General features: G+C 47.7%; 1 long non-coding RNA gene across 2 annotated transcripts in view; it reads left to right on the top strand.

Annotated features, from left to right (window-relative positions):
- Positions 1 to 10,288, top strand: part of LOC133752185 (uncharacterized) — a 41,761-nt gene extending 31,473 nt beyond the window's left edge. For both annotated transcript variants that reach the window (XR_009864897.1, XR_009864898.1), the window contains exon 3: positions 10,069 to 10,288. This is a non-coding gene — a long non-coding RNA (uncharacterized LOC133752185). The remainder of the gene's footprint in view (positions 1 to 10,068) is intronic.
- Positions 10,289 to 25,572: the final 15,284 nt, after the last annotated feature.

Here is a 25,572-nt window from a genome sequence, read left to right as displayed (position 1 = left end):
AAGCAGCCAGAACTCAAACTGGTGTGCTAATATGGGATGCTGGTGTCATGAGTGGTGGCTTAACCCACTCTGCCACAGTACCAGCCCTGCGGTACAGACGTGTTACATCTTTTTTTTTTTTTTTTCTTTTTTTGACAGGCAGAGTGGACAGTGAGAGAGAGAGACAGAGAGAAAGGTCTTCCTTTGCCATTGGTTCACCCTCCAATGGCCGCCGCGGCTGGCGCACCGCCCTGATCTGAAGCCAGGAGCCAGGTGTTTCCTCCTGGTCTCCCATGGGGTGCAGGGCCCAAGGACTTGGGCCATCCTCCACTGCACTCCCGGGCCATAGCAGAGAGCTGGCCTGGAAGAGGGGCTACTGGGACAGACTCTGGCACCCCGACCGGGACTAGAACCTGGTGTGCCGGCGCCGCAGGTGGGAGGATTAGCCTATTGAGCCGCGGCGCCGGCCGTGTTACCTCTTAACCACTAGGCTAAATGCCTGCTCTCAGAACCTTGTAAGTTCTTCCTCCCATGTAACTGTAACTTAGGACCTGTTAATCAACCTTTCCTTATCCCCCCATCCCTTCACTGCCCAGCCTGTAGTAACCACCATTACACTTTATAAACTTCTGTGAGCTTACCTTTTTGTTAGACCCCACATGAGAGAGATCATGTGATAACTTGCTTTTCCATCCATGTGTTGCAAATGACAATATTTTATCCTTTTTATAGCGGAATATTATTCCAGTATGTTTATGTGCCACATTTTCTTTATCCATTCATAGTGAATGGGAGCTGGGTTGTTCCCATTTCTTGGCTGGTAGGAAGAGTGCTGCAGTGAACGTGGGGGTGCAGATGTCTCCTTGATGGTGGTTACATTTCTGTTGAATATAAACACCCAGTGGTGAAATTGCTGTATCGCATGGTAGTTCTAATTTTAGTTCTTTCAGGAACCTCCATACTGTTTTCCACATTGGCTATACTAATTTACACTGCTACCAAGAGTGTGCAAGGTTTCTCTTTTCTCCACGTCCTCACTAGCATTTATTGTCTTTTGTCTTTTTGACAATAGCATTCTAACTCTAGAGAGGTGATATATCATTTCAGTTTTGATTTGAATTTTCCTGATGATTAGTATTTTTTTCATATACCTATTGGCCATATTTGTATGTCTTCTTTGAGAAATATCTGTTTAGATCTGCCCATTTTTAATTGGATTATTTTTTGTTTTGCTATTGGATCGCTTGAGTTTCTTAGATATGCTGGACATTAACCCCTTTGTCAGATGTGTAACTTGGCAACACTTTCCCCTCCGTAGACTGTCTCCCACTCTGCTGGTTCTGTATTTTGCTGTGCAGAAGCTTTTCCATTTGATGAAATCCTTATTTGTGTAATTTTGCTTTTGTTTTCTATGCTTTTGGAGTCTGATCCAAAAAATTCCTGCTTATTCCACTGTCTTTAGGCATTTCCCTCATGTTTTCTTCTAATACTTTGAAAGTTTCAGGTCTTATATTTAGGACTTTAATCTATTTTGAGTTGATTTTTGTCTATGATGAGAGACGGGAACTAGTTTTCATTCCTCTCGATGTAGATATCAAATTTTCCCATTATTGTCAATTGAAAAGACTGTACTTTTTCCAATTTAAGTCTTTAGCACCCCAAAAGAGGAATTAAGAGTCTTTCAGTTTGAATGTCTTTTGGATGTCCCTTGTACCCATACTGACTAATAGTAGGGCACAGAGCCATTGTATCATGATATCATTGTTTCTGTTTCTCTACAACTTTGCAGCAAATCTTCAGGGCCTATCTCAATTTCTATTTCTAACAAAATGTCTCTGGTTGCTCTACTTCATCTAAATTCTCACTTAATTCTTAACTCGTATAAATACTATTTTAAACTCATTATTACTAATCAAAGAATGGTGTGTGATATCTTATAGCTTTGTCAATTTATGAGTCCTAGCGTAAGCTCTAGGAAGACTGGAGTTGGGTGTTTGATTGCCTGCAGTAGGTGGTCGATTGGGTTGATTCATGCCATACTGGGACATCATGATGGGTGAGAGCTATGATTTTAGATGTGAGTTTTTCAAAATGTTTCTCTGCACCTCCCAGCAGAGCTGCCTACTGGACCACGAACATTGGAGTTGGTGGAGAGTGTCACTGTCTCTCAGTTGCTAAGAACTAACAGTGATCATTTTCTTGGTGAACTAATCTTTGCACGAATTACGCCTTCATTTATGTAATTGTTTGCAGTTTATCTTATCATCCTTCCCACCCCTAATAGACTGGAAATTTCATGAGAAAACATGGACTGTTTCTGGCTTGACTCACCATTGTATCTCCAGCCCCAAGCCTGGCACCTAATAGCTGCACAAGAAATTCTTGTTGACGGATTGATGAGTGGACATAGCACCCTGTTTTACAGATGAGAGCGCAGAGGCTCAGAGACTTGGGGCTCCCTAGTGGCAGAGGTGGGATATGAAGGCAGGTCCCCTGGTTCCCTAGCCATCCAGCATTCTTTCTATTTTCCTTGCATCCTCTCAATGTTAGAATCGGAAAATCTTGGTGTCTAGTCCAGCTCTCTCATTTTATAGGTGGAAATCTGAGTCCCAGAGAGAGAGAGGGAGAAGGACTTACCCAAGGTCACAGAGCCAGACTTGGTGCCTCGGTGCCCAGTGCCTAGGTCCCTGGCTCCCAAGCGAGTGCTCTTTGTGAAAGCACAGAAGAGCAAGGCTGGGTTGGGCTCCTTTCCAAGCCCCTGCGGGAGGTCACATAGCCGAGCAGCTCTCCGAGTTCCTTTTCTATTATTAGCCTGAACTTTTAGTGACTCTGGTCTTCAGCAGCCTTTTTTCCCCTTTTTCCCTTTGCATTTGGTTTGTTGTGTATATGTGGGGTGTGTGTTTTAAATAAATGGTGCTACGTGTAGGAAGTGGGCCTCCGTTCTGCTACAGAAGCCCTAGGAGAGTAAACGTGAGAGACAGGGCCCTGAGAAAACAATTGACTTCCCTTCCTCCGAGGTGACCCCCGTGTCCAAGAGCCGCCCTCTCTGCTGCCTGTCACAACTGCCAAGCCAAAGCTAAGCCCCTCGCACAATAAGAAGGAAATTGCCAGAAAGAATTCATCAGGAGGGCTGGCGGACTGTATTGGTGGCCGCAGCCTCATTTTGGTGAAGACCAAAAAATCAGCTCTTCCCCAGTCGTGGTTCTTCTTCCAACATTCACTTCAATTTCCCACCTGCCAGCCACTCATCATCACTAGACGTGAATGAAAGCCCCTTCCTGACGCAGTGCTAACCTCTCTATCCCACTGCTTTCTCTACTTGGCCAAACATCGACTCCAAATAGGGACCCACAAGAAATTTAAGCAGCTACCAACCTACAGTTCCTTGGAAAGGCTAAGGATAGAAGTAACTGGTGTTGCTGATGTGCACAATGACCAGTGAGAGGAACAGGCCCACGTCAAGTTCAGCTGAGCTAGGCTCATCAAGGAAAATTCAGGGGCACAGCTTGAACCAGATCTTCTGTGTTAGTTATCTGTAGCTGTTTAACATAGTATCCCACTTGGTATGTTAGCTCTCTATTGCTACATAACAAATTACCTTAAAACTTAGTAGCTTAATATATTATTACTTTATATATATATGTATATAATCTATTTGAAAGACAGAGACATAGATCTTTGATCCACTGGTTTACTTCCTAACTGCTTGCCACAAACTGAGCTGGGCCAGGCCAGGCCTAAGCCAGCAGTCTGGAATTCAGTCTAGGTTTCCCATGTGAGCAGCAGGGATCGAAGTACTTAAGCCATCACCACTGCCTCCCAGGATGTGCATTGGTGGGAAGCTGGAATCGGAAGTAGAACTGGGACTCAAACCCAGGCACTCTGATTTGGGACCCAGGTGTCCCAAATGGTGTTTGAACTGCACCAAACGCCTGTCCCCTTAGTGGCTTAAGGCAATAAGAATGTGTTATCCATGAGTTTCTGTGGGTCAAGAATCCAGTTGTAGCCTAGCTGGCTGCCTCTGGTTCAAGGTCTTTCATGAGGCTGCAGTCAAGCTCTTAGCCTGAAGCCCATGGATAGGGTAGAGGGGAATCAAAGTTTAATCTCACTGATATCATCGGCAGGCCTCAGTCCATCCTGACACAGGCCTTTCCACAGGGATATTTCAAGAGTTGGTGCCAGCTTCCCCCAGTGGGGAGATTTAAGAGAGTGTACGAGTGACCAAGATGGAAGCCACAGTTCTTTTAAATAATCTACTCTCGGGGCTGGCGCTGTGGTGCAGCGGGTTAAAGCCCCAGCCTGGAGCGCCAGCATATGGGTGCCAGTTTGAATCCCGGCTGCTCCACTTCCGATCCAGCTCCCTGCTAATGCACCTGAGAAAGCAGCAGAAGATGGCCCAAGTGCTTGGGCCCCTGAACTCACATGGGAGACCTGGAAGAAGCTCCTGGCTTTGGACCAGCTCAGCTCCTGCTATTGTGGCTATTTGAGGAGTCAACCAGCAGATGGAAGACCTCTGTCTGTCTGTCTGTCTCTCTCTCTCTCTCTCTCTCTCTCTCTGTGTGTGTATGTGTATGTGTGTGTATTTGTGTGTGTACACCTCTCTCTGTAACTCTTTCAAATAAATAAATCTTTAAAATTTTTTTAAGAACTTACTATTAGAAGCGATATTATATCATTTTTGCTGTACAGATAGTTGTTGACTGACAATAGTTGAATTATGTTTTTTCAGCTTTATGGTGGTACAAAAGCATACAACCATCTTCTATTCACTTTCAATACAGTATTCAGTAAGTTACATGAAATATTTAACACCTTATTATAAAATAGGCTTTTAAAATTATCAGTCCATTTATTTGAAAGGCAGAGATCTCCCACCTATTAGTTCACTCCCCAAATGCCCACAACATCTGGGGCCAGGCCAGGCCAAGGCCAGGAGCCAGGAACTTAGTCTGGGTCTCCCAGGTAGGTAGCAGGAACTCAATTACTTGAGCCATCACCATTGCCTCGCTGCGTGTGCACTAGCAGGAAGCTGGAATCGGGAGTAGAGGCAGAGCACTCTGATGTGGAATGCAGGTGTTCAAGTGGCATCTTAACCACGGCACCAGCCTGCCCCTAAAATAGGATCTGTGTTAGGTGACTTTGCCCAGCTGAAGGCTAATGTCAGCGTTTGAGAACCTTTAAGATGGGCTAGCCTAGCCTATGATGTTTGGTAGGTTAGGTGTATTAAATCATTTTCCATTTTACAGTATTCTCAACTTACAGTTTATCGAAAGGTAACCCTGTTGTAATTCAAGGAGCTTTGTATTCTTTTCCTCCAAAGAGAGTCACTTGACTCAGCCGCATACAAGAATGTGAATGCCCGAAGGCAGAGATCGACATGGGCCATCTTAGAGGCTGCCTGTGACGCTTTGCTGGATGGATAGGATTTTAAAACAGGCTTACAGAACGGGATGGGTAGGGAACAGGAGGGAAAGCACAGAGGTAAAAAGGTTTGGGGATGACTTCATTAGAGCAGCGTATCAGAGCAGAAGGTGACTGTAGCGCTCGCCTGGGCCCAGACTGAACTGGGTTTTCAGTATCAGGCCACAGAGTGTTATTTTTATCCTTGAGTTCCTGTGTGTATCCCCCCACTCAACTGTAAACTCTATAAGAACAGGAACTACCTCTGTTTTATTCTTGTTATATCCCTGTCATTTATTATAGAGGCGGGTATATTGTAGTGACCAAGAAAATTTGTGGACTGACAAATCTGTGAAGTTAATTTTTTAGTTAATTTGTAAGAAATAGTGCAGAGTTACTAAATTTTTTTTTTAATTTCTGACAGAATTAAACCCCACAAAGAAACCCATGTAATTTTGGATCTCCAATTGTGGCTATAAATGTTGTTCCCTATTTCTTATTTCTTTTTAAAATTTATTTATTCATTTGAAAGGCAAAGTGAGAGAAAGAGGGAGAGACATCTCCCTTCTACTAGTTCACTCCCCAAGTGGCTACAATGGCCTGCGCTGCACCAGGCCAAAGCCAGGAGCCTGGAACTCCATCTGGGTGTGCTGTTATGGGTGACAGGGGTCTAGGTACTTAGACTATCTTCTGCTGCTTTCCCAGGAACAATAGCAGGAAGCTGGATCAGAAGTGCAGCAGCCAGGACTTGAACCAGTGCTGTTGTGGGAGGCTAAGTGGTGGGTGGCTCAGCCTGCTGTGCTACATGCCAACCCCAATCAACTATTTTTTAAAAAATATTTATTTGAAAAGCAGAGAGAGATATCTTCATCTATTTGTTCACTCCCCAAATGCTTATAGTAGCTGAGACTGGGCCAGGTGGGAGCCAGGAGTCTGGAACTCAGACGAGTCTCCTATGTGAGTGGCAGGAACCCAGGTATTTGAGCTGTCATCTGCTGCCTCCATGGGTGCACGTTAACAGGAAGCCGGATCAGAAGTGGAGGAGCTGGGACTCAAAACAGGCACTCTGATATGGGGTATGGGGTAGCCACTGTGCTGAATGCCTACCCCATACTCTTATAAAGGAATGATAATTTCCCATTTTGGGGAATTATCTTTAAAATTCTTCACATCCACAAGCTTATGTGACATTACAACAGCCTCCAGGTTGGCAGAGGTGGAGTTGTTTTCCCTAAAGATGAGCACACAGAGGCCATCTGATCCAGATCTGGCTTCTGATTTCTGACTGCTGTGCGTTGGTGTTATCTGCCCTTTGCCCCTGGAGTGCCACCTTCCTCCTCCCGCCTCACTCCATCGAAACTTACCAACCCTTAGGTCCTCCCATTGGGTTTTCAAAGTGACAACCAGCTGGCTGGGGAATCTATTACTAATAGGCTGTGTTGATTTGGCAGTGAGGAATTAGGAGGAATCCTGGCCAAATTGATTAATAATATGTGATATTTTATAGCTTGAAAAAAATTTCTTCACACATCTAACTTACTTTAATTCTAACAAAATCATTCAAGGCACATCCCATTATTCCATCTGTTTTCAAGAAAAATGAACAGACTAGAGATTAGGTAGTTAGCCCAGGACCATACACGTGAGCAGCAGAATCAGGAGTTGAGCCCAGACACTGTGTACACCTTTTACTATGTCTGTACAACCTGACATCTCTGGTTACCTCAGAATACTCTGTTATTCTGAAGTTCTCCTCTAAGCACTCAAAGATCTGGCTCTTCCCTCCCCAGCCAGTCCACTCTGCTCCTGTAGTGCTGCGACTTCCGTCTCAGCCACACACTGCTTGCTTCTTGTGACTGAAAACTCCTTGGGCCTTTGTTTTCTCACCTGTGAAATTAAACCACTGACTGGTATAATTTTCCAATTTTAAGAGTCTGTTAAACTGATGGTCTTTATCTTCCACTGTGTTCATTAAACAAATTGTTTATTGGCACCTGCTATGTGTCGGGCATTCTGCCAGGTACTGGGACAGAGCAAGGAACAAAATAGACACAGGAGCCTATCTGCTATGGATTAAATATTGCCCATCCCCCCAAAAAACTCATGCAGGAATCTTATGTTGTTTTTTTAAAGATTGATTTATTTATTTGAAAGAGTTAGAGAGGGAGGCAGAGGCAGAGAGAGAGAGGTCTTCCAAATAATGGTTCACTCTCCAATTGGCCGCAACAGCCAGAGCTGCACTGATTTGAAGCCAGGTCTCCCATGCAGGTGCAGGGGCCCAAGGACTTGGGCCATCTACTGCTTTCCCAGGCCATAGCAGAGAGCTGGATGGGAAGTGGAGCAGCCAGGTCTCAAACCGGCGCCCATATGGGATGCCAGAGCTTCAGGCCAGGGCATTAATCCGTCTTATGTTAATTGTATTAAGGAGGTAGAAACTGGTGCTGGTGCTGTGGTATAGCAAGTTGGGCCACTGTCTGTGCCACCGGCATCCCATGTGGGAGCTGGTTCGAGTCCCGGCTGCTCTGCTTGCAATCCCGCTCCCTGCTGATGCACCCGGGAAAGCAGTGGAGGGTGACCCAGGTGCTCGTGCCCCTGCACCCACATGCGAGGCCTGGAGGAAGCTCTTGACTTTGGTCTGGCCAATCTATGGCCATTGTGGCCTCTTGGGGAGCGAACCAGCGGATGGAGGGTCTCTCTTTCTGTTTCTCTCTGTCTCCTCCTCTGTTACTCTGCCTTTCAGATGAACAGATAAATCTTTTTTTTTTTTTTTTCCAAAAAGGTAGAAACTTGATCTGTCTATGGTGTTTACAGGTGAGCTCTTTGGAAAGTGATTGGTTTAGACTAGGTCATTAGGATGGGGAACCATGAGTGAATCCTGGTAGCTTTATAAGGAGAAACCAGACAGACACGTATGCTTCATCAAGATGTGGTGTAGCCAAGGGGTCCTTAACAGAGCCTGCGCCATGCTTTTGGGACCTTGCACCTCCAGGACCATGAAGCAAAAATAAACCTCTTTATAAACTAGTTTGCCTCAAGCATTTTTTTTAAAATAAAGATTTATTTATTGGTTTGACAGAGTTAGAAGGGAGATACACACACACACACACACACACCCGGTTGGGGGGGAGGCGTGGAGAGAGAAAGAGAATATCAATCTTCTGTCGACTGGTTCACTGTGCAGATGGCTATGACAGCCAGAACTGGGCCAAGTGAAACCAGGAGCTTCTTCCATGTCTTCCACTTGGGTGTCAGGGGCCCAAACACCTGGGCCATCTTCTGCTGCTTTTCCCAGGGCGTTAGCAGGGAGCTGGATCTGAAGTGGAATAGCCAGGACACAAACCAGCACCCAGAGGGGATGCCGGCACTGCAGGAGGCAGCTGTGCCACAACGCTGGCCCTGCCTCAGGCATTTTGTTACAGTAATGAAAAGCTGCCTGATGCACTGCTGCATTTACCTGCATGCCAGGAAAAGACCCTCAACGGCATCTAGTAAAGTCTTCTACAGAGGGAAGAAGGTCTGGCAGTGGTGCAGTGTTAAGCCACTGCCTGTGACGCTGGCATCCCACATGAGCGCCGGCATCCCATGTGGGTTCCAGCTGCTCCACTTTTGATCCAGCTCCCTGCTAATGCAACTGGGAAAGCAGCAGATGAGTGCTTAGGCCCCTGCCCAGATGGAGCTCCTGACTCCTGGCCTTTTTTTTTTTTTTTTTTTTGACAGGCAGAGTGGACAGTGAGAGAGAGAGACAGAGAGAAAGGACTTCCTTTGGCCGTTGGTTCACCCTCCAGTGGCCGCTGTGGTTGGCGCGCTGCGGCCGGCGCACCGCGCTGATCCGATGGCAGGAGCCAGGTGCTTCTCCTGGTCTCTCATGGGGTGCAGGGCCCAAGGACTTGGGCCATCCTCCACTGCACTCCCTGGCCACAGCAGAGAGCTGGCCTGGAAGAGGGGCAACCGGGACAGAATCTGGTGCCCCGACCGGGACTAGAACCCAGGGTGCCAGCACCGCAAGGCGGAGGATTAGCCTATTGAGCCGTGGCGCCGGCCCTGACTCCTGGCTTTGACCTGGCCCAGCCCCAGTCATTGTGGCCATTTGGGGAGTGGACCAGCGGATGGGAGATCTCTCTCTTTCTTTTCCTCTGTTTCTGTCTCTCTGTAACTCTGCCTTCTAAGTAAATAAATCTTCAAAAAAATATCTTTTGTGGGAGAGAAGAGGGACTCCTGAGGGTGAGTGAAGTTCCCCGGAGTCACAAAAAGAAGAAATGGACAGAAGGGATTCAGGAACTGAGATCTCTTCACCCCTGGTTTGGGATGTTTTTCTTCCACACTACGCCTTGTGCTGTGAGTTCTGGAATATGGTTTGTTTCAGCGAGCTAATTAGACTGGCCTCTCAGACGGCTGTTTGTCCCTGAGATATGACTGCATTGTGCTGCTACTACCAGCAGCTGTCGACAGAATTCACTCTGAGAAGTCAGCATTTCAACACACTGAGACAGAAACTTCAGTTTCCACAGAAGTACAATCAGAGTTGGACACAGAGCAGGAGCCAGTTCACAGACGTGTCCCCCCGCCACCCCCCCGGCCAGCAGGACCTCCCCCTCTTCCTTTCATGCTGCAAGTGCCAGTCTATTCCCATTATCACATCGTGTGTTTTTCTGGCCACTCACTACATTTCTTTGCTTTTCTTCAAATTAGAACCTGAAGCAGCTGGCTGTATTTCCAGGCCCACCCAGGTATTCTACATGACACCTTCACCGCTGCCTGCATCCGGTTTCTCACAGTGAGACAACGAAGTCTCACTCCTGAGGTGACACTCAGTGTGGGATCAGCCCCCATACGGTTTCTCGAAGCACCTTCACACATTGTTCCATGTGACCCACAGTGGCTCATCAAACTTGGGCGCCAGCCAATTGGCCCCTATATAGAGAATACCTGTTTGCACTATTGGCATTCAATAAATGTTCATTTCACTACCCCTCGCCACACCCGTGTTTTTCATTTTAAATTTTATCAAAGTTGTACAGGCACATCATTTAAAAAGTGAACCCGTTCTACAAGGTTTATTAAAACAAAGAGCAGTCAGTCCTCGGCCTCCCTCTACCCACCCCAACCCCATTTCCCTTTCCGTGGAGGGACCACTTTCAATTTGTTTAACTAATTCTTTTGGAATTTACTTATCTCTAAATAACATGTTTGTAATACTGCTTCCTGGTTTCTCAGTCTTAGGCGTTATCTGTTCACTTCTTACTGTGTGAGATGAGGATTTAGCTCTCCACTTACCGCCTCAACACATGTGTAGCCTCCCAGTGCCCCTTGCAATATTGTTACTGTGTATCGTGGTGGCTCAGTAGCTAGGGTATTTGTAATTATGACAATGTAAATGCCACTCACAGCTAAGCCCTGTGATCCGCTGTGATTTCTTTTCCATTCCAACATCTGTTTTAATTACCTTGTTTTTTCATGCACTTAGGTTTTTGAGATCTTATCAGTGATCACTGCTATCACCTAATAAGCCAGTTATCCCTGTGTGTTCTCACCATGTTCTTGGGAAAGCCATTTAGAGCCTTTTCTCCTGCTATACAGCTGCCACCCTGCAAACCCTCTCCTCGCTGCTTTTACCATAACCTGAGGGATTCCCTTGCCTGTTTTCCGTATTGGATTGCCGTTCCCTAGATCCTGTGTCTTCTCATTTTGTTCTTTCTTCCCTCTTCTTTAAAAAAAAAAAAATGTTATTTGAGAGGCAGAGGGACAGCCAGAAAGTGCTCCCATCCGCTGGTTCACTCCCCAGATGCCTGCAATGCTCAGGGCTGGGCCACGCCACAGCCAGAAGCCAGGAAGTCAGTCCATGTCTCCCACATGGGTGACAGAGAGCTGGTTACTTGAACCGTTACCTACTGCCTCCTAGAATCCACGTTGTCAAGAAGTTGAAGTTGGAAACAGAGCCACGCCTGGAGCCCAGATAGATGCTTCCATATGAGAAGCAGGCATTTTAACCTCTAGGCCAAATGCCTGCCGCTCTTCCCACTTTTTGATGACATTTGTCCTCTAGGAGTTTCCTGGAAGTACATGGGATATAAATTTTCCAAATTCCTGCATGCGTGAAAATACCCAACGTTTGATAAAGTATAGGATTCTAGGTAGGAAGTCCTTTTGTCTCAGAGCCATCTTCCAGTTTCTAGTGCTGTTATCAAGAAGGCCAACGCCATTCTAATTCCTGACTCTTTGTATGCAACCTTGCAGGATTTTTTTTTTTTAAAGATTTGTTTGTTTATTTGAAAGTCAGAGTTACAGAGAGAGGAGAGGCAGAGAAAGAGAGAGGTCTTCTATTTGCTGGCCTACTCCCCAAATGGCTGCAACAATTAGCCAGGAGCTTCCTCGGGCCTCCCACGTGGGTGCAGGGGCCCAAGGACCTGGGCCATCCTCCACCACTTTCTCAGGCCACAGTAGAGAGCCAGATCGGAAGTGGAGCAGCCAGGTCCCGAACCAGCATCCACATGGGATGCCAGCACTGCAGGTGGCAGCCCCACCCGCTACGCCACAGCTCCAGCCCCTGGGATTTTTTTTTTTTGTCTCCCGCAGTTAAGAAATTTCACAATGACATATATCCCAGTTGTGCTGGCCACTCAGTGGCCCTTTCATTCGGAAGACTCTCATCATTTGATTCCATAGTGTTTTCTTGACTTAATTCATTTCCTTTGTTCTGTTCCTAAAACTCCTATTATTCAGATATCGGGATGAATTTCTCACCTGTTCCATCATAGTTTCTATCCCCCTTTACTCTGCTTTCTGGAAAATGTTCTCAATCTGTTATCTAATTTTCCCATTGGCTATTTCGTTTCTGATGTCATGCTTTTTCTTTCCTAGAGTTCCCATTGCAGATTTTGCCCTTGGCAGGGGTCTGGGGGAGAAGAATCTCTTTTAGGGGAGTTTTAAATGTAGTGCAATTTAATGTACTGTTTTTACCAACCATCACTATATGATTTAATTATTTAATAATTCCTACCTCCTGTTTGTATCAAATCCTTCAGGCTTTCATAGACTCTTAGATCTGCCTGAGACCATGGAATCATCTAGTCCAGCCCTGTCAACTCCCAGAGAGAAAACGGACTCTGAAAAAGGGAAACGGAGACCAGTGTTGTCGTGTAGCGAGTTAAGCTGCCGCCTGTGATGCCAGCATCTCTCATAGATGCTGTTTGTGTCCCAGCTGCCCCAGTTCACTGCACCGACCTGAAGCCAGGAGCCAGGTGCTTCCTCCTGGTCTCCCACACGGGTGCAGGGCCCGAGCACTTGGGCCATCCTCCACTGCTTTTCCGGGCCACAGCAGAGAGCTGGACTGGAAGAGGGGCAACCGGGACAGAGTCCGGTGCCCCGACCGGGACTAGAACCTGGAGTACTGGCGCCGCAGACGGAAAGGATTAGCCTAGTGAACCGCGGCACTGGCCTCATAGCAGTATTTTTAAAAACACTTATTTGAAGATCAGAGTTACAGATAAAGGGTGAGAAAGGGAGAGAGAGAGAGAGAGAGAGAGAGAGAAAGAGAGATCTTACATCCACTGATTCACTCAAATGGCCATAACAGCCAGGGCTGGACCAGGCCAAAGCCAGGAGGAGCTTTATCCAGATCTCCCATCTGGCTGGCAGGGACCCAAGTACGTGGGCCATCCTCTGATGCTTTCCCAGTCCATTAGCAGGGAGCTGGATTGGAAGTGGAACAGCCAAGACTCAAACTGGTGCCCATATGGGATGCTGGCATTTCAGGCAGCAGTTTTACTGGCCATACCAGCCCAAATATATATTTTTTCATAAACCTTTTAAAAATTTTTATTTATTTATTTGAGAGGTAGAGCTACAGACAGAGGGAGAGACAGAGAAAGGGAGGTCTTCCATCTTCTGGTAAACTCTCCAAATGGCTGCAACAGCCAGAGCTGGGCTGATCCAAAGCCAGGAGCATCTACCAGGTACAGGGGCCCGAGCACTTGGGCCATCCTCTACTGCCTTCCCAGGCGCAATAGCAGGGAGCTGGATCGGAAGAGGAGCAGCCAAGAACCGGTATCCATATGCATTCTGGCACTGCAGTTGGAGGTTTAGCCTACTAATGCCACAGCACGGGCACTTTCATAAACTTTTTAAAAATCCCTGTGTTTCATGGATTTTCAAAGTTTTTACACTGAAACAAACTTATCCTTTACTTCCAGATTTTGTGAACTTTTTTATAAATGATTATTTATTTGAAAGGCAGAGTTACAGGAAGAGGTACAGAGAGTGAGCTTTTATCTGCTGGCTCACTCCTCAAATGGCTTCAATGGCCAGGGCTAGGTCAGACTGGAACTAGGAGACAGGAGCTTCTTCCAGGTCTCCCACGTAGGAGGCAGGGGCCCATGCACTTGGGTATCTCCCACTGCTTTCCCAGACACATTAGCAGGGAGGATGGGAGCTGCTGCCCATATGAATGTCACTCATCGCAACCCAACGCCAGCCCCTCAGTAAGCCTGTCAAAGTTCCCTCATGTACTCCAGAGCTATCATCACAATCAATGCCGGTCACCCCAGAAATTCCTTCATGGCCCTCAGTAATGCCTCCTCCTACCCCAACCTAGGCAGCCACTGATCTGCCTTTTGTCACTATAGACTCATTTGCATTTGTTAAATACAAAGGAATCTGGCTCAGTCTGGCTCAATAGGCTAATCCTCTGCCTGCAGTGCCGGCACACCGGGTTCTAGTCCCTGTTGGGGCGCCGGATTCTGTCTCAGTTGCCCCTCTTCCAGGCCAGCTCTCTGCTATGGCCCGGGAGTGCAGTGGAGGATGGCCCAAGTGCTTGGGCCCTGCACCCGCATGGGAGACCAGGAGAAGCTCCTGGCTCCTGACTTCGGATCAGTGCGGTGCACCGGCCGCAGCAGCCATTGGAGGGTGAACCAACGGAAAAAAGAAAGACCTTTCTCTCTGTCTCTCTTTCTCACTGTCCACTCTGCCTGTCAAAAAAAAAAAAAAAAAAAAAAAAAAAAAAAAAAAAACAGAATACAAAGGAATCATGCAGAACACTTTCCTTTCTGTCTGGGTGCCTTTTTTTTTTTTTTTTTTAATGGTACTTGGGAGACTGTCACCTGACTGTCCAGGTAGGGCTTCCCTAGCTCCGCCTGCCGCTGTGTCCTCTCTCCTGCGTGCTGCCCACCTGCCCTCTTCCAGCCTCCGGGCTGGAATCTTCAGTGCCCCAGTCTCTCTCCACCCGAGCCTGCTCTCAGGAAAGGACCAGTTTCTCCTTTCACACAGAGGTGACAGATACGATTTTATAGGGGTGATTTATGTGACTTTAAAGAAGACAAAAACCCACATTTGGCTTGTGCCAAAGAAATAAAGCTCAAATGATGGATTTCCAAGCATGATCAGAATAGTTTGGAAGAGATTTTTGGACACAAGCGTTGCTGAACCTCTAGAACTGTGCCCTGTATAGTAGAGTCCTCCTGTAATACTAACCCTGTCTGCTGACATGCAGAATGAATTGGAATCCCCTCTGCTACCATTCAGAATTTTAGTTTCCTGAAATTTCAGCCATGTAAAGGGCTAAAAAAAGAACTAACGTCTTGCAGGACTTCCTTCCTTTCGGTCTGTTTGGCAGAGCAAACAATCCTGTGTAGATAACGGGTCGCTCAGGAGGGCAGAGGCTCCCATGTAGTCCTCACACCCCTGGTTCCGGTGCGAGAAGGGCCCTCAGCAGTGGCCCCGCTCGGCTGGAGCAGAGTCTGCTAAGCTGGCAGTGGCTTGAGGACCAAGGCAGGAGAGCCCGTAGACCAGCGGCCTCAGGAGACACCTTGCCTGTCTCACGTTTCTTCATTCTCATTTTCAGATCTAATTTTTTTTTTTTTTTTGACAGGCAGAGTGGACAGTGAGAGAGAGAGAGAGAAAGGTCTTCCTTTTGCCGTTGGTTCACCCTCCAATGGCCACCGTGGTCTGCGCGCTGCGACCGGCGCACTGCACTGATCCGATGGCAGGAGCCAGGTGCTTCTCCTGGTCTCCTCCCATGGGGTGCAGGGCCCAAGCACTTGGGCCATCCTCCACTGCACTCCCTAGCCACAGCAGAGAGCTGGCCTGGAAGAGGGGCAACCGGGACAGGATCGGTGCCCCGACCGGGACTAGAACCCGGTGGGCCGGCGCTGCAAGGCGGAGGATTAGCCTAGTGAGCCGCGGCGCCGGCCCAGATTTAATCTTCTTAACAGCACTGTAAGGCAGGAGAATGGAGAACATTTCCCTGTTTTAAAAATGAGGAAAGGCGGCTTTTCTTAGCCCCAGCCCTGTCCACAGGGCCCCCGGGCTGCCTGCCTGCCCGTGTCAGAGAACATGGGGCTTGGGGTCTCTGGACTGCAGCAGAGGAGTTGGGGCAGGGAGCAGAATCCGCAGGCCCCTACCCTCCCAGCCGTTGTTCCTCCCTCCACTGCCCTCTGTGACCATCCCCCACTGTACCACTGCTCTTGAAGATCTGCAGAGCCTGGGAAGAAGGCAATTACAAGGTCCCCAGCAGCCTGTAGGAAGGAACCTATCGGAGGTTTTTTCTGTGTGAGCGAGAGGATGCACTCAGCACAACACAGGTTAAGGAGAAAGACCAGAGGCAGTCCATGTAGCTCAGCTCAGCTCTGGAATACTGACTCTGCCATGCTGGGACAGGCGCAGTTCCCAACCTCACAGTCCTGCGAAATCTTGAACAGTGCAGACTGACAGTGGTTGTTAGAGTGGGAGGAGGTAGTACAGACCTTTCCCTCAGTAATGCAGGAGAGATGTAGTGGAGGCTGAATCGGGATGGCACAAAGAGATTTTTTTAAAAAATTATTTCTTTATTTGAAAGACAGAATTGAGAGAGAGAGAGAGATTGAGAGAGAAGTCTCCCATCACTGATTCACTCCCCAAATGGCCGCAATGGCTGGGGCTAATCAAAAGCCAGGAGCTTCTTCTGGGTCTTCCATGCCAACTTCTGCTTTCTCAGGCCATCTGCAGGGAGCTGGACTGGAAATGCAGCAGCCAGGACTCAAACGGGTGCCCATTTGGGATGCCTACTACACAGGCGGAGGCTTAACCTACAATGCCAGAGTGCTGGCCCAAGGAGGAAATGTTAGAGATAAACTTGGTGAACTTCGGTATTTTGTTAGGGCTAGCCATCCCTGTGCTGGTCATCCCGGCGCTGGCCGTCACTGCACTGGCCGTCCCTGTGCTGAGTGTCCCTGCCTGCAGGGTCCCCAGACTACCTGCTGGTCTTTCAGGGCCAGGGAGTCACTGGCACCAAGCTTCCTTGCAGAAGGGAGCAGAGCTTTCGAGTCCTGCTTCTGTCCTAAGAGCACTGCCTCCCTCCGCACTGTGCCTTGTTATCTGCAGTTAAAACTCTCAAAAGCAAGTTTATCTACAAAGTGGTCTTCCCACAATCCTTTCCTTTTTGCATTTTTATTTATTTATTTGAAAGGCAGAGAGATTACAAATGAGGGAGAGACATAGAGAAAGGTCTCCTATCCACTGACACACTCCTCATATGGCCACAATGGCTGGAACTGGGCAGATCTGGAGTCAAGAGCTGCTTCTCTGGATCTCCTACATGGGTGCAAGAGCCCAAGTACTTGGGACATCTTCCACTGCTTTCCAGAGCCACGAGCAGGGAGCTGAATCAGAAGTAAATCAGCAGGGGCCGGCACTGTGGCGCAGCAGGTTAAAGCCCTGGCCTGAAGCGCTGGCATCCCATATGGGCGCCGGTTCTAGTCCCGGCTGCTCTTCTTCCAATCCAGCTCTCTGCTATGGCCTGGGAAAGCAGTGGAAGATGGTCCAGGTCCTTGGGCTGCTGCACCCATGTGGGAGACCTGGAAGAAACTGGCTCCTGGCTTCAGATCAGCGCAGCTCCGGCTGTTGCGGCCATCTGGGGAGTGAACCAGCAGATGGAAGACCTCTCTCTCTCTCTCTCTCTGCCTCTCCTCTCTCTCTAATTGACTTTCGAATAAATAAATACATCTTAAAAAAAAAAAAGTGAAGCAGCGGAGACTCGAACTGGTGCCCATAGGGGAAGCCGGTGCTGCAGGTGGAGGCTTAACCTACTATGCCACAGCGCTGCCCCCACCCCCAATCCCTTCAGCAAGAGGGCAGGCATTTATACATCCTGAGCATAAAAAGGTGATCATTTCTCACGTATTTAACATTCTACTTTAATTTCATTAGATTCTGTTAATGAGAACCTGCCATGGCCCAGCAAGGATTATTGCCATCTCGCAGATAAAGAACTGAAGCAAAGGGAATTTGACTTACAGTCACTCAGATTTGGTGGTGTAGGCATAGCTGACGCCTCACAAGCTAGACGCAGTTGTAGAGGTGAGGCCAGAGCCTTCCAGGGATGGCTGAGGAACACAGTGGCCCAGGCTGGGACATCGTCTTGTTTTCAACATTCTCCGAGATTCTCTGTGGCCTTGCTTGCTGCGTGGGGTCAGAAGGCCAAGGTTCCAGTTCCCATTCTGCCATTCGTCAGCCATGGGAATGTAGCATGATACAACTTTTTTGGATCTTAAGTTTTCTCATCTGTAACGTCAGAATTAAAATAAGCCAGAGATGTTTTAGTAGGAAGCGGCATTTAAATTACATCATTAAAATGTATCGGGCTAAATGTGAGGAAAGACAATGGCCATGTGTACTGAAAAAAAAAAAAAAAAAAAAAAAGGAATTCAAGGCCTAATCTTGAAACACTGAGAGAACTGTAACTTGGAATATACAACAGATATTGATGTACCAAGTTAATGCATTTGTCTTCTGTGTGTTAGTTCATTGAAGGAGCAAACCACAGTTTATCCATTCCTGGAAAACTTGCTAAGTACTAAAAACTATTACTTTGAGTTCTTCAGTATTACTGTGACACAGTGAAGGGTTTTTGAAATATGTGTGACGATGGAAGACTGAGGCCTCGAAATGGAAAATGCCAGGTCATAGGATATTCAAATCTTCAACTTTCCTAGATACTGGGTATTTGTTTCCCCTCATCCCCACCAACACTTGTAAATTGTTGCAAATTGGCTGTGACTGGCTGTGAAATATTTTAATTTTCATTTTCCTAACTACTAGTGGGAACGAATTTCTTTTTTTTTTTTTTTAAGATTTATTTATTTGAAAGGCAGAATCCATCTGCTGATTCACTCCCCAAATGGCTATGGTGGCTGGAGCTGGTCTCATCAGAAGCCAGGAGCTTCTTCTGGGTCTCCCACATGGGTGCAGGGGCCTGAGCACTTGGGCCATCTTCCACTGCTTTCCCAGGTGCATTAGCAGGGTGGGAAGTAGAGCAACTGGGACTTGAACTGGTACCCATATGGGATGCCAGCATTGCAGGCGGTGGCTTTACCCACCATGCCACAATGCTGCCCCTTCCTCCCCCCCCCCCCAAGATGGATTGATTTATTTAAAAGGCAGAGTTTACAGGGAAGGAGAGACAGAGACTGAAGATAGTTTCATGTTTATTGACCATTTAGTTTTTTTATTCTCAAGTGTCTAATTATATCTTTACCTACTTATTTAACTGGTTGTTCATTATTATTTTTAAAAGACCTGTTTATTTGAAAGGTGAGTGAGAGACCCAGAGAAAGAGATTTTCCATCCATTGGTTCACTCCTGAAATGGTTGCAATAGCCAGGAGAGATTGGCCAGGCCAATTCCAGGAGCCTGGGACTCTATCTGGGTCTTCCATGTTGGTGAGTGGCACAGGCCTAAGTACTTGGGCAGTCATCTGCTTTCCCAGATACATTAGTAGGGAGCTGGATCAGAAGTGGAGCAGGGGCTGGTGCTGTGGCATAGCGGGTAAAGCTGCTGCCTGCAGTGTCGGCATCCCATATGGGTGCCGGTTTGAGTCCCAGATGCTCCATTTCCAATCCAGCTCTCTGCTATGACCTGGGACAGCAGTAGAAGATGGCCCAAGTCCTTGAGCCCCTGCACCCTCATGGGAGACCTGGAGGAAGCTCCTGGCTCCTGGCTTCTGATCGGCACAGCTCCGGCCATTGCAGCCAACTGGGGAGTGAACCAGCAGATGGAAGACCTCTCTCTCTGCCTCTCCTTCTCTCTCTGTGTAACTCTGACTTTCAAGTAAAATAAACAAATCTTAAAAAAAAAAAAAAGTGGAGCAGCTGGGACTTGGGATATGAGATGCTGGCAGATTGCAGCCTTACCTGCTGCGCCATGATGCCAGCTTCATGGGTTGTTTATTTTCATTGGAGTTACACGTGGGGTCTTCAACAAGTTCATGGAAGTGCATGCTATTAAAAAACCTACATGGATTTCAAAAAATTTTTGTATCAAAATAAACTTCCCTTTTGATTCCAGTTCTCTATGAACTTTTTGAAGTACCTGCATATATTATGGACGTTAATCCTTTATTGATTGTATGCATTGCAGATACCTTCTCCAAGTCGGTGACTTGTCTTTGTACTTTCTTTGATTTTCTAATTGAAAACAAGTTTTTAAAATCATAGTTAGTCGGTGCAGGTGTTTGGCACAGGGGTTAAGCTGCCAGTTGGTCCGCCTGTATTGGAATGTGTGGTTCCAGTCCTGGCTACTCTGCTTCCAATCCAGCTTCCTGCTATGTGCACCCTGGGAGGCAGCACTGATGGCTGGAGTACTTGGATCCACTGCCACTCACACGGGAGCCGGGACGTGAGTTTCAGACTCCTGGCTTCAGCTGGGGCGGACCTTGGCTGTTGTAACCATTTGGGGCGTGAATCGGCATGCTCTCCCTCTCATTCTGTCTCTTTCAAATAAAATGAAATTAAAATTCTAAAAAATAGTCAGTTCAGCAGCATTTTCTTTTATGGCCTTTGCCTTTATTTGAAGAAATCTTTGTTCAGGAATCTTAATTTTCGTATATTTGCTTTTTGAAAATGTTAAAGTTCTTTGTTTCATCTTTATTTTGTTTTCAGTTTTACTTTCCCCCATAGAAATTCCATTGTATCAGAACCATTTAATGGACACTCCATCCCCTTTTCCGTGGCTTGTCACATGACCTGCACTGTGCATTCTCACACACAGATAGGTTTGCTTCCAGCTTTCCTATCCCTCTGTCTGATCCTGCAGTGTGCTGAAATGACCACTTTGACCTTATGCTTTAGATCTCTGGTAAGGCAAATCTTTACCTTCTTCAAAAGGAAGAACAGTATTATGGCTTTTCTTGTGCTTTTTTTTTTTTTTAAAATGATTTTTAGTATCCAAGTTGTCAAATGTCATGAAAAACCCTATTGGAAATTTTCAGGGATGTGCTTGATTTCCAGACATGGCTGGTTTTACACCTCAGCTTCCCTCCGTGAACATGGTTCATCTCTTCATTGCTTTGAGCTTTTCTTTTTTTTTTTTTTGCATTCTAGTTTTTGTTGCTATTATAAATAATAATATTAATTACTTTATAATAGTCTTTTGCTGACATATAGGCATGTTCTTGGTTTTTTATATTGGTCTTGTATACAATAGCCTTAAAAAAAACTTTCATCAGGGGGGCCAGCGCCGTGGCGCACTAGGTTAATCCTCTGCCTGCGGCGCCAGCATCCCTGTGGGCGCCGGTTCTAGTCCCAGCTGCTCCTCTTCAGTCCAGCTCTTTGCTGTGGCCTGGGAGGGCAGTGGAGGATGGCCCAAGTGCTTGGGCCCCTGCACCCACATGGGAGACCAGGAAGAGGCTCCTGGCTTCAGATCAGCGCAGCTCCGGCCGTTGTGGCCATTTGGGGGGTGAGCCAATGGAAGGAAGACCTCTATCACTGTCTCTCCATCTCACTGTCTGTAACTCTACCTGTCAAATAAAATAAATAGGCCGGCGCCGTGGCTCAACAGGCTAATCCTCTGCCTAGTGGCGCCGGCACACTGGGTTCTAGTCCCGGTTGGGGCGCCAGATTCTGTCCCGGTTGCCACTCTTCCAGGCCAGCTCTCTGCTGTGGCCAGGGAGTGCAGTGGAGGATGGCCCAAGTGGTTGGGTCCTGCACCCCATGGGAGACTAGGATAAGCAACTGGATCCTGCCTTCAGAACAGCGCGGTGCGCCGGCCATAGCGCACCAGCCGCAGCGGCCATTGGAGGGTGAACCAATGGCAAAAGGAAGACCTTTCTCTCTGCCTCTCTCTCACTAGCCACTCTGCCTGTCAAAAAGTAAAAATAAATAAATAAAATAAATAAAATCTTTAAAATAGAAACTTTTATCAGTTTTAATAATACTCTAAAGCAATACATTGGATTTTTCTATGTAAATAGTTTAATTGCAGGTAGCCACTTTTATTTTCTTCCCTAGCCTAGTACCACATTGAATAGAATAGTGGATTTGGTCTGGACTAGAAAGAAAAAAGGGCTTCTAATATTTCATCATTGGGTACAATGCTTCCGGGGGGGTTTTGAAAAATACCCTTTATTGTGGTAAGGAAATGATGTAACTTTATATTTGTTAAGAATTTTTACTATGAATTGGATGCTGATGTTTTTTATCAAATGCCGTTTCTGCATCTATTGAAATACTCCTGTAATATTCTTTATTAATATGAAGACATTAAATGATTAATGTTAAACCATCCTTGCATTCCTGGGACAAACTCTAATGGGTCATGATTGATATTATTTCTTATACATTGCTAGATATGGCTTGCTAGTGTTGAGTATTTCGTACCTATGTTCATAAGTAAAACTGACCTCTTTTTTTCTTTTCTCATACTTTCCTTATAGAGTTTCTAACTGTAAACATACTATTTTTATATTAGAATTAGAAGGGAATTTAAAGAACATCCAGTCTAATCTTACAATGCAGTAGAAAGAACTGGAACCCAGGGAGAAGATATCGTTTTTCTAAAACCCTACAAAGTTAGAGTTGGAAATGAAGTACTTTGCAAAATACTTTTAAATTTCACGTTACTTTTCCTGTTCACAATCGCAGTGTCGTCTCTGCGGTGACCCTGCAGGGAGTGTAGTGCTTGGTGCCCCCATTTTATGGATGGGCTTTGTGAGATGCAGAGAGATCACCTCTCTGAATTCTGTGACCCAGAAAAGCCAAGACTAGAAGCCAGGCTATGACGCTAGACCAGACCCTCTGAAAATTTTCTTTTATTCTCTGCCCAGCCTCTCTGATAGAACTTGTATCAGCCAGAGATGGAAAGACTGATCCCTGGAGTCATGAGCCCAATACTGCTGTCTCACTAGAGTCTGTCCGTGCTTTCACAGGCACGTCAGACAGGTAGTCCCCAGTGGACAGGGACGAGGGCTTCATGAGCCCTACGGCACTGGGTGACTGGGGTATCTTTAAGGCCAGCATAGGTCCGTGGTCTCTAAGAATGAATGTTCTCTGGAGCAGAAATGGGTCCAGGGTGCCTACCTGAAGTCTTTGTCAGCAAGGTCAGAGCACAGAAGCCTTGAAGGCCTGGCCTCAACACCACCACAGAAGGGGGCTCCAGTTGCTCTTGGGCCCCTCCCCCACCCTCCAGCCACCGCCACCCCTCCCCCACATCTCAGCAAGCTGCTTCCTGCACCAGCGCCCTTGTTTTGCTTGTGCTATTTGTGTCTGCTTCTAACAGCTGGCCCCAGCCTGGCAGCCCCTAGCTCTGAGGATTATCCAATTATCCCATTAGCCCAGCATGTCCTTCCTTCCTCCAGAGCTATTAGCTCACCATCTCCCAGCTCCTTCTCTCTCCCAGGGCTTGTCCATAGCCTCCCTAGCTAGGCCCAGAGCTGGGTCAGTCCCCAGTCAAATAGACTCGGAGAATGCCAGGGCTTAAAGGGACGAACGTGTCTCTCCATCTGCTTCATCTTTTTGTAGGGAAGGAAGCTTGCGCACCATCCCCAAAGTCACATGGCCTGTTAATCCCCACAGAGAACTAAAACCCAGGTCCCTGGACTTCATCATGGGCGGGCTCATTCTCACCGTGTCTGACCAGGGTGCTCATCCAGTGATCACTAGATTTGGTCCTGGGAGGGAGTAAGTGCCATGCCCACCCCGCTCTGGAAATCTACAGTATAGTAGGGAAATAGGACACTGGCTAAAACCAGCGCATTGCCCAGGAGCTAAGCATAGCTTGGCAGCAGAAGAGATGTTCCCAGTAGCAGGCAGGAGAGCTGAAGGCATCAGAAGGAGTGGTGACGTCAGCAAGGCTCAGGGAGTTCCTCCGTTTTCTTGGAGTGAAAGGCTCCTGTGGCAGGAGCTGCCTGAAACGCAGAAGTGGGGCATGAGCACGGAGGTTGGAGGACAGCTCTGTGGCTGTGGCAGGGGCAGGGAGAGGTGGGAGTGGGTGGCCAGAGACAAAGCTGGATAGCAAAGCTGTGACCCTGACTGCCCACACCAATGAATGCAGGCTGGAGCTGACACCCAGGTAGGGCCCACACGCGTTCTGGAGCAGGGGAGCTGGTCTTGGGGAAGACACATCCGACTGCTTGGGCTGAACAGACTCCTGTGTAAGAGAGAAACGCAGAGGGGCCAGTTTGCAGCCTAACCAGGTAGGCAGCCATGCTGAGGCTTCCCCTAAGACCATGATTGATGAGGGTTACTGAGGGGATGAATGAATGGAACAGATTCCAGAGATGCTTAGAGGAATTAGCAGGGTTGGCCGCCGAGTGGCTCACTAGGCTGATCCTCCGCCTGAGGCACCGGCACCCTGGGTTCTAGTCCTGGTTGCTCCTCTTCCAGTCCAGCTCTCTGCTGTGGCCCGGGAAGGCAGTGGAGGATGGCCCAAGTGCTTGGGCCCTGCACTCGCGTGAGAGACCAGGAGTAAGCACCTGGCTCCTGGCCTGGGATCGGTGCAGCGCGCCGGCTGTAGCGGCCATTTGGGGGGTGAACCAACGGAAGGAAGACCTTTCTCTCTCTCTCTCTCTCTCTCTCTCTCACTCTCACTCTCTCACTGTCTAACTCTGCCTGTCAAAAAAACCAAACAAACCAAAAAAAGAATTATTATCAGGGTGCAAGAGATTGCATTTGGGAACTTGAGGAAAGGAGAAGAATCCCTATAAAAACGATTTAAGAAGTAAGGAGTGGCAGGGCAAGTGTGGGGTAGATGTAGGAGATGGGTGACAGCAGTTTGCTTAACCCCAAACTGCATAGCAAATCTCCATCTGTGTTCCAGCCCCTCCCAGAGGCTCACACGCAGCGCCAAGAAACGGCGACCGTGCTCCCACCTGGCAACAAGTGGTCCTAATTGGAGTGATGCTGCTGTCACCATGGAGGAGTTCAGGCCCCAGGGTACTTTCTGTTGCTACACTTTTTGATTCCTTTCAGACCAGGTGATCACCTTGAGCCTGTACCCATACACCTGATTCAGGAGGTGACTTTTTTCTTTTCCTTTTTAAGATTTATTTTATTTATTTGAAAGAGTTAGAGAGAGACAGAGATCTCTCATCCGCTGGTTCACTCCCCAGATAGCCACAACAGCTGGAGCTACGCTGATCTGAAGCCAGGAGCCAGAAGTTTCTTCTGGGTTTCCCACTTGGGTGCAGAGGCCCAAGGACCTGGGCCATCCTCCACTGCTTTCCCGGGCCATAGCAGAGAGCTGGATAGGAAGTGGAAAGCCGGGACTAGAACTGGCGCACATACGGGATGCCAGCGCTTCAGGCCAGAGCTTCAACCCACAGCACCACAGCTCCGGCCTCTTTTTTCTTTCTTAATACTTTATCATTCTCTCCTCCCAGTCCCCCGTCTTACCACTTCTAGCTGCTTTGGGTTTCCAGGAACCCAAGACTGACAATTTTAGCCACAGGAGATGAGCCACCCTTATGTGCCTGTGGCCTTGAAAGGTGCAGCAGAGGCTCCTAAAAGGGACACAGATGAGGACTTGAGTGTCCTTGGAGCACATTAAAGACCCAACCACAAGTCTCAACTTGTGGCGTCATTGTGGCCTCCTGCATGAAGCAGTTATTCCGCTGGAGCTTCTGTGAGCCCCAAAGCTCCTATGGGTCACCCTGCCAAGCCGAGTTGTGCCTCTCGGAACAGCACTCGAGTCTTCCTGTGCTTTCTTCACCTGCTGCCACAGCCCTCCCTAGACACTCTCCTGCCCCACTTCCTCCAGCCACTTCAAATCCGCACGCCCTCCCAGTCGTGACCACCTTCCTCAGGTGACTGCTCCACTCTGCTGGGTGTAGCTGAGAGCATAGGGTATTGCAGTTTGACCGTGATCGGGTGTGGTGCTGAGAACCCAGCACAAGCCTCCTGCCTTGAGCAGGACCTGGTGAGCCCCTTCGGCCTGTTCACAGGCTGTGGGTGT

This window comes from Lepus europaeus, chromosome 23 (assembly GCF_033115175.1).
Source record: "Lepus europaeus isolate LE1 chromosome 23, mLepTim1.pri, whole genome shotgun sequence".
Taxonomy (NCBI): Eukaryota; Metazoa; Chordata; class Mammalia; order Lagomorpha; family Leporidae; genus Lepus; species Lepus europaeus.
This window is presented reverse-complemented; position numbering and strand designations above follow the sequence as displayed.